Source organism: Tenebrio molitor, unplaced genomic scaffold, assembly GCF_963966145.1.
Source record: "Tenebrio molitor unplaced genomic scaffold, icTenMoli1.1 SCAFFOLD_582, whole genome shotgun sequence".
Lineage (NCBI taxonomy): Eukaryota > Metazoa > Arthropoda > Insecta > Coleoptera > Tenebrionidae > Tenebrio > Tenebrio molitor.
The window spans coordinates 1-9939 of record NW_027184176.1 but is presented as its reverse complement, the minus strand read 5'-3'; the positions used below and the strand labels follow the sequence as shown (position 1 = coordinate 9939).

Here is a 9939-nt window from a genome sequence, read left to right as displayed (position 1 = left end):
TAATTATTTAAAAACCAAAAAAATAAAGCAGCAGTCAAAGTGGCATGTACGCGTAACCTAATATATATTTTTTTTACATTAAAAGATCGCCGTCTTCCTCGTCGCACTTACGACATTTGCATATGTTATCTTTGTTAAACTCACGGAAGGAATATAATGAACCGGTCACCCGTCCAAGTGCTGACCGCTGCCCGCGTGGCTTACCTTCGGTGATCGAACGACAACCTTTACCGTTTGACGAGTTTTTATTCTGCAATTGTTTACAATTAATCGACAAAAAAAATTGTTTTCTTAATTATCTAGTACTTAAAGCTATGAATCTACATTATACGGGTCTGTGCATGTTTCCGAATACCTGCACGAAAAACAAATCGGTTCGGTGGTTGCTATGGATTTCAAAAAAAAACAAAAAGTGTTGGGGGGCAACGGCACGCGGTGTTCCCAAGCGGTCACCCATCCAAGTACTGACCGCGCCCGACGTTGCTTAACTTCGGTGATCGGACGAGAACCGGTGCTTTTCAACGTGGTATGGCCGTTGCCGTGGTGTTTAGGTGTGATCGTTGGTGTAAAATATATTGCTTTTAACATTCCGATGCACGAATATGAACATCAAAACGCGATGCGTTTCGTTTCCGTATGCACTTACCCTCTGACGACCGACGTCGGACCGAACTAACGGGAAATCCCACAACAACCACCACGTCACGCTCTAACGACAAGAGAGACTACTAGACGGACTGGCGATCTCCCGCGTCGCACATTTTTCGACCGCCGGCGGCGGTGGAAAATCCAGAATTTCACCCCACCTACCGCGCTGCTTGCTCCGACGACGACGAGATTCCCACATTTGGATCGACCGAAATATGTAAGTAATATCAGGAAGTTCCGATTTTCGAGAGGAGACCTGTGTTTCTATTTACCTATCTATAATAATTATCGTTATAATCATCATATCATTATTATTATTATTAACATTATTATTTATTACCATTATTATTATTATTATTATTATTTATCGTCCCTCGGATTCGGCGATCTTCGAAAATCCAAGTTGGACCGTTAGACATTCGAACGCGGTGTGCGTGGCTGACGAGTTGTTATTTTTGGCGTTTTTTCTTCGATCTTCACCCCGACTTCGGACGACGCAGGTCGGACACGAAATTACGAAGAGAGAAAGACGGAAGAAAGGAAGAAAACCTGAAGATCCGTCGAAGAAAATATCGGAAAACTCGTAGGTGCGGCATCGGTCGGACGATGAAGACCGTCTCCTTTCGGATGATCCTCTCGACGGACTTTCGGCCGTCCCGAAGGGTCCGGACGGCAACGGGACCCGTCGTCGACTCGTCCCGTTTCAACTTCCGCCGAAAACGATCGACCTGAACGTCGGAGAGGCGGTTCGCGGCATCCTGTTGTCGGAATTGCCTCGGTTCGAACACCAGGTCCTTTCTGTGCTTCGACCGTTTCGGAAGCGTTTGGCGACGCGAAGATGTCGTAAAATCGAGAAGGTGGCGCGGTATTCCGGGAAGAGATGGACCAATATTTCGGCGAACGAAATATGGATTCCCGGAATCGACGCGTCTACCCCGCACCGCCGACGTAAACCGTCGGTCCCGAATCGAAACCGTGACGACCCGGATTTAGGGCTGGTGGTTGGAGGGGCGTGTACCTGATTCGAAACCCACCGACGTTCCGAGACGAACTTCGCTATCTCCAGGGAAACTTCGGAAACCGAGTTCGGCCAGCTTGATCACACGGTGGCGATGGTGATCGAGGAAAGAGGACGATGCCATCACGCGGGCAACGATTCCGAGGCCTGCAATTTCTTCGACGGCGGACGCGGTGCGCGTTCAGTCTTCCGTCCGCAGTGGCGACTATTTTATAAAGACTTAGAAAATTTTTTTGTTCAATTCTCGTTCACGAGGTGCTCGAAGTGTACGTGTGTGAGCAAGTGTTTTTTCAATAATTATTATTAACTTTTAACGTTTTAACGTGAAAGATGGCCGACGTCGAAAATCAAACAGCATCATCGGTCACCACCGGTTCCGCTGCCACCCCTCAATCCCACGCGAAGAAAGAGAAAAAAGCGAAAAATCCCAGGGCGAAACCGTCCCATCCTCCGACATCCGAGATGGTAAACAACGCCATCAAGGGACTCAAGGAACGCGGAGGATCGTCTCTTCAGGCCATCAAGAAGTTCGTCGCCGCAAATTACAAAGTCGACGCCGAAAAGGTCGCCCCTTTCATCAAGAAATATCTGAAAGGCGCCGTGGCGTCGGGATCTCTGGTTCAGACGAAAGGTAAGGGCGCGTCGGGTTCGTTCAAGCTCGCCTCGTCCACCTCCGGTGGTGCCAAAGTCGCCTCCGCCTCCGACAAGAGGAAACCCGCTTCGTCCGCCGCATCCAAGACGAAAAAATCATCCGCCAAACGTACCGCCGTCGCGACGACTTCCGACAAGGCTTCCTCGAAGACAGCCAAAAAACAAGCCTCCCCCAAAGCGAAGAAGACTGCTGCCGAAAGAAGAGCGCCGTCGCTGCCTCCGCCGCCGCAGCGAAAGCCAAGAAATCGGCCGCCTCCTCGGCAGAAAAGAAAACTAGAGCCGCCCCGAAACCCCGATCGCCTTCCAAAGCGAAGAAATCTAACAAGGCTGGTCCGACTAAAAAACCCAAAGCACCCAAACCCAAGACAGCCAAAGCCATTCCTGTCAAGGTGAAAAAGGCCGCTTCGCCGAAGAGAAAAAGTGAGAAACGTGGATGGATACTCGACTCATGTTCGTTCGGCTGTGCCTCGTTCCGACGTCATCATCGTACTACCGGCAACGGGGCACGCACAAATGGCCCTTTTCAGGGCCACACGATAATCTACGACGAAAAAAAGAAATAAAACTATCCTTACGGCGAAACCAAATAAAATAGATAGCATCAGCTGGCAGGTAGGTGATGACAGGATGCAATAAAATTTTACGAACGACCGCAACCCAACCCGAATCGAGAGGACCGACCGATTATTGACATTTTTATTTTATTCATTTCCGGTTGAAGGGCGATATATTTTTTTTTTGCCTGTAAAGTTTGAGGTTCTGAAAAGAACCGATTTTTTTGTTATAAAATTCGTGTTTCGTGTTGTTCTTCCGAAACACGATGTGGAAAAATTTAAGCGCGTTCACCCCGAATACGTCTGGCAAGTTGGATGTCCTTTGGCATGATGGTTACACGTTTGGCGTGGATGGCGCACAAATTCGTGTCCTCGAACAGACCGACCAAGTAAGCTTCGCTCGCTTCCTGGAGGGCCATCACGGCGGAGCTTTGGAAGCGCAAATCGGTTTTGAAATCCTGAGCGATCTCCCTCACCAAACGTTGAAAGGGAAGCTTGCGGATGAGCAACTCGGTACTTTTCTGGTAACGACGGATCTCACGCAGAGCCACGGTACCAGGTCTGTAACGGTGGGGCTTCTTGACGCCGCCAGTGGCGGGAGCGCTTTTCCTGGCCGCTTTGGTAGCCAGTTGTTTCCTGGGGGCTTTTCCTCCGGTGGACTTGCGTGCGGTCTGCTTGGTCCTGGCCATTTCGAATGAAACGAATGAAAAACAAAACTGACAATTATTAAAATCGACTCTGACGATCGTTAGACGTGCACGCGTCGAAAGGTAAACGGGTACTAAAAATTCCGCCATATTAAATTGTACTTTTATACGTGAACAAAGTCAACGGCTGACTTCGTCGATTGGTCGATGGTGAACCGTTGAATCTATATAAGGCTCCGTTAGTTGAAATTTTGCGGTAGTTGACTTCCTAGGGACGAGGTGTGCAGGTATTTTGTGTCAGTTGAAATAATCTGAAAAGATGACCGGTCGCGGTAAAGGAGGCAAAGGATTGGGAAAAGGAGGAGCGAAGCGTCATCGCAAAGTCCTGCGTGACAACATCCAGGGCATCACGAAACCCGCTATCAGAAGATTGGCTCGTCGTGGCGGCGTGAAACGTATTTCCGGTTTGATCTACGAAGAAACTCGCGGAGTCCTGAAAGTGTTCTTGGAAAATGTCATCCGAGATGCCGTCACCTACACGGAACACGCCAAACGTAAAACCGTGACAGCGATGGACGTCGTCTACGCTTTGAAACGTCAAGGACGCACCCTCTACGGTTTCGGAGGTTAATTTCCTGGCGCTCTTCACCGTTCGAGAAAACCAGAATAAAAATACGAAATACAAAATCGGTTCTTTTCAGAACCACAAAATAAAAATAAGAGGAAAAAAAAGAAACATGATGTTCTTTCGAGAAACAACGGACAATTATTACTAACTGACTACCTGATAAATGTACCAAGATCGTAAACACCCCTTGCTTTCCTTTTGGCATTGCAGTCGTAAATGATAATAATACAAAAAGAAAAGATGCATCGGTCATTTTACGAAAAAAAAAAGCTATAGTGGCCCTGAGAAGGGCCGATATTTTGAGTTTTCGCCACGGAGATGGATCGATCGTTCGTTTAAGGTTTCTTCTCGGTTTTTTTGGGTAAAAGTACGGCCTGAATGTTGGGTAAGACACCGCCTTGGGCGATCGTAACTCCGGACAGGAGTTTGTTCAATTCCTCGTCGTTTCTGATGGCCAGCTGCAGATGACGCGGTATAATACGTGTCTTCTTGTTGTCACGGGCAGCGTTTCCTGCCAATTCTAGAACTTCGGCGGCTAAGTACTCCATGACGGCGGCCAAATAGACGGGAGCTCCTGCACCGACGCGTTCCGCGTAATTTCCTTTTCTGAGAAGACGATGTATCCTACCCACCGGAAACTGGAGACCGGCACGGCTCGAACGGGATTTCGCTTTTCCCTTCACTTTACCTCCTTTACCGCGACCTGACATTTTAAGTTCGTTCGTTAGACACCACGAGAAGTAATAAAACTGACGGACGGGACTCGTCGATTGTAAAAGCTGGTAGCTGTGCTTCGAATTTATAGCCTCCGTGATAGGAGAATAGGACGTGACGATTGGTGGGAGCCCGTTTTCAGGTGGGGTTCTGGTGAACACACTACCTATCAGAAAGGTGGTGGTGCAAAGTTAACGCACGCACACGAGTCAGAGCAGTTCGCGAGTTTGTTGAATCGAATTGAATTGAAAAATGCCGCCGAAGACAAGTGGTAAGGCAGCCAAGAAGGCCGGGAAAGCTCAGAAGAACATTTCCAAGAGCGACAAAAAAAAGAAGCGCAGGAGGAAGGAGAGCTATGCCATCTACATCTACAAGGTGTTGAAACAAGTCCATCCCGACACCGGTATCTCTAGTAAGGCTATGAGCATAATGAACAGTTTCGTGAACGACATCTTCGAACGTATCGCCGCTGAAGCTTCCCGTCTGGCACACTACAACAAACGTTCGACGATCACCAGCAGAGAAATTCAAACTGCCGTGCGTCTGTTGTTGCCCGGTGAGTTGGCCAAGCACGCCGTCTCCGAAGGTACCAAAGCCGTCACCAAGTACACCAGTTCGAAATAGATGTTTTTCGTTTTCGACACATTTATAAACGGTTCTTTTCAGAACCACAAAAACTCTCGAACAAAAAAGAAAAAGACGTGAAACAGCGATTTTTAATTAACTTTTATTATGTCATTATTATTATTATTAGGTTTCATGCATTATCGGTATTTTGCACCCATGCCTATCCAACTTGTAGTTATGTGGTTATTGTATTCGAAATAATTTAGTTGATTGAGGTTATGTTATGAATAAATTTCTATTTTGCCAGAATACAACTCTTCGGAAGAAGAAATCAAATAAACAATCGTACATCTGCTGAACAACCTAGTTGATGGTTGATGGATTTGCATTACCCAGCATATAGCCTAAATGTTCATCTTTAGTGAAATTAAAATTACTTAGCTTTTTTAAGAAAGAAAAAATTAGAACGAATTCTCATCGAAAAAACCGCGATTCCTACAAATGATACAGATGGTTTTGTAGTCGCGTATGTTATTGAATACAATGAGCCGACATTTTTCCGACTCTTTGTTTCATCGAAAACGTTGTTGACATTAGCAAGGAACGTTAAGGATTCCCTGAAACAGACAATTTCACTGTTTTGGAATAGCAGTATGTGCAAATGAGAGGACAGAAGACTTTGAAAAAAGGAGTGAACAAAACTGTACTTTAGTACAGAATGTTATGTTTATTTTAATTTCAATTGTTCCTGTTTTAATGAGATTTTTTATGTTCCTAAATCATTTTCTATTTTTTTTTTCATTAGAGAAGAGTTATTGTCGAGTTATTATCTCTACCTAGCATAAAAATTAAAATACTTTGCAACATTACGTTATTATACATTGCATATCTGACATAAAATACTTGCAAAAATTACTTAGCTAATTAATATTACGCATGACAACTCACATTATTTACTTTGCAAAACATTATAGAATACATAACAGATAATTGTGACCCTGTGTATTGTTCATTGGAATTAAAATAAAAAAAACGTGATTTCGTCAATCGCCGTTATTTGCGACTTCAGGCAACTGTCGCTAAGAGCTATTTTTGTTTCTCCGTTCAATTTCCCGATAAAATCGTCGACTTAGTTATTAACTAAGTTCTTCAGTTAGGTGGTATCAACAATACCACAATAGCCATGTTGCCGGAGTTTTTTGATAAAAGACTTGCTAGTTGGAATACAGAAAATATTTACCAAACACCTATTCACGATAATAAACCGGGGCACTATTGTGGGTTTTCGGTTGGTTTTATATTATATTAGGTACTCACCCTTCGTAACGTGTCTCCACGAAAAAACGTCACTTTCACACTAACCACCTTTCGTTTTAACTCTCGCGACGATAACTGAAATGTTGACGCGCGCCGGACAGATTCACGGACATACAACCACCCACCCACCCCGCGCCCCGGTTTCCGTCTGGACTGGTTCTGTCGTCCGAGTGAGTGCCAAAAATTAGCGTTCGTCTATTAAATGATTGTCGGATGATGATTATTGACGGACACTTTTATCGCACCCGATCACACTTTAGTTACTACCTACGTTTAGTATCGACGACGCATCGTTTCGATTATGAAATCGAATTGAATTTTTTTTTTTCTAGTTTTCGACGTAGATTCGCGTGACACAAATATTATGAGCCTTTTTGGATCGATTTCGTGTGCATCACGCCATTTCTACGGGCGAACGTGAATGTGTGATGTTGACGTGATGGAAGCAACGTTTAGGCAATCCGCATTACGTATTACTATCAATTATATTTTAAACGAATGAAAACTTCAATTCAGAAGTGTGATAATCCCGATCCATTCAAGTTTTGTTAATTTTAGATTAAAAATGCGTGAGTATTGTACTATTGCTAACGATGCCAAAACATCGCATATTCAATGTAAAAAGAACAAGAGCAACGGGCCATTAAGTTAATTTAAAAATAACTCGTACCGGATAAGTCGAATACGTATCCAGGGAAAATTTATTAATTTTAAAATTGACCGGCGGAAACAGGTTCTCGCCTCCCACCACTTTTGTGTAGCGGCCGCCAAATCAATTTTGTTTTTATATAATTGATTCAAAAAATTGAAATTCACGCATAGTTATCTGTGCCTGAAGTGGGTCATTTTCATTGCATTGTTAGTAAGATCGAAACCATAGAAACCATACAAAACGCATACGACTATTTCTGTTTTTCATTTCACGCACTGTTTTTTATTAGTTACCTAGCAACATGGTCACTGCATTGAAACTTCAGAGTTCCTTCAAAAATTTGAATTTTTAATTTCAATTTTTTGAATCAATGATTTAATATAAAAATAACTATTGTGGAAAACAGCAAAAAATAAAATAATACCACTAATTGGCGGCTGGTCAGGATAGACCTAACGTTCGAAATTTAGAAAAATATTTTTTTTATTTTAATACTGTTACTTTTCTAATGAAGTGCGAAATAAGTTGTGCCCCATAGCTATCTTTTTTATTTTTCACTACGACAATTACAAAGTGTTGATATTCACAACTTTTCGTGAGCACTTCGATAGAAAATGAACAAGAACGCAGGAAAATTCCACACCGAATATTAATATTCTGTCTTGGCCCATGTTTACTTTTATCTACCGCAAAACAAAATGTTCGGATTTGTCAGGGGTATTCTGATTTAAAAAAAGAAGAACATTTGACGAATATTTTAAGTCTCAAACGTTTGGAAAATAATGCAACAACAATTCATAGACTACAAAAAAGCCTATGATTCAGTACCACATTCATGGTTAATTAAAATTCTTAAAATTTATAAAATTAATATTAAATTAAATCACCTTCTTTATATGGATGACATAAAACTTAACAATAACTGAAAATCAATCAATATGTCGTGGTCATTACGAAAATTTAGAATATATAACTAAAGAAGGAGAAATCATTAAAAATTTAAATAAAGGAGAATTTTATAAATATTTAGGTATTAATCAATCAAATCAAATTAAATCTATTCTTTTGGTGTTATAAAATGGTCCAAAACTAATTTAAAGAATATAAATATTCAAACTAGAGTTCTCTTTACAAAATTTTGTAAACATCACCCCAAATCTGCTGTTGAAAGATTTAATTTACCACGCGAAAATGGTGGTAGGGGTTTTTCAAATCTAGAAATTCTACAACACAATCAAATTGCTTCACTAAAAAATTATTTTCTCAATAGAGCTCGTGATATGACACTATAGCAAATATAAAACAAAAGTCTTTACATGGGAGATATTTTAAAGAGCTGAGGGTTTTATATTTGCAATACAAGATCTTGCACCGTTTTTGGCTCACAGCGAATATAAAAAACGTCATGATATATTCGCAAAAATTATACACATGAATTTAGCAGTTAAATTCAATTTATTAAAGGATACACAACCACATTACATTTATAAACCAGAAAGTTGTTTAGAAAATGACAATTACAAATTATATTTTGATCGCACAGTTTTAACTGACATTCACATTCAGCATAACAGACCAGACATTATTATTTTAAATAAACAACAAAAGCAAGCATATCTTTTAGATATAGCTGTTCCAAATTCACACAATATAACACAGACATATAATACAAAAATTAATAAATATATTATTATAATTTCAGCAACAGGAAATAGTACCGCAATCTCTTTTTAAAAATTTAAAAATTTTGGACTTAGAGAACACATAAAACACAAAAAAGTCAAAATGTGGAGGCGAGACGCCGGTAATTATGTTGATAAGCACTGCACTACTGCCGCCGGGTGGAGGTGGGATACGAAAAGAAGATGCTCTCACTGCTCTCACTCACAATAAGTTCGGAAAAACCGAATTTTATTATCGTATTTAATTGACGTCACAGTTACTTTGGCGAAACAGGAGCTCGCTTTTCGAAGGCATGATGAAAAAGACAGACGAATCAATTTGATATATAAAACCTAACAGGAACGGCTGGTCCATGAGGTCATTTGGGTAATGACCCCCTAAAAAATAAAGGTTTTACCCAACACCAGCCGCGACTGCAATGTACACAAGACTATGACTGCTACATATTATGTTATTTCAACCAAATCAGAAGTACAATAATTTTGAAAAGTAAGTGCAATGTATACTTCTAAATCTATCTAAATTTATTAATATGTAATTTTTTTCAAACTATCGATCTTTCTTTGAAACATTTTCAATTCACAATTCACTGTTGGAAGCGCTGTACTTTTTAGTATAAATACGTATACGAAAAATTAAAATAATAGTTGAATTAACACATCGTTAAATGTTACGAGGAACATAGTTTTTTGGATTACACAGCAAAATCTTGGAATTTCAGTCCGATATTACTCCATTGAGTCTTTGGACTCACAAATAAATACCTCGAAAAGCCGACAAACATCTGTCTAGAACTTTTCTAGTAACCAGAGGGTATCGTAAACGACCCGTGTTTAGACCTCTTTCGTGAAAAGTGACCG

At 41.3% G+C, this 9939-nt stretch overlaps 1 non-coding gene across 1 annotated transcript; it reads right to left on the bottom strand.

The window, feature by feature from the left end:
• Positions 1 to 420: 420 nt before the first annotated feature.
• Positions 421 to 540, bottom strand: LOC138140918 (5S ribosomal RNA). Its single transcript, XR_011162828.1, has one exon. It is a non-coding gene; the product is annotated as a 5S ribosomal RNA (ribosomal RNA).
• Between the last annotated feature and the right edge of the window lie 9399 nt (positions 541 to 9939).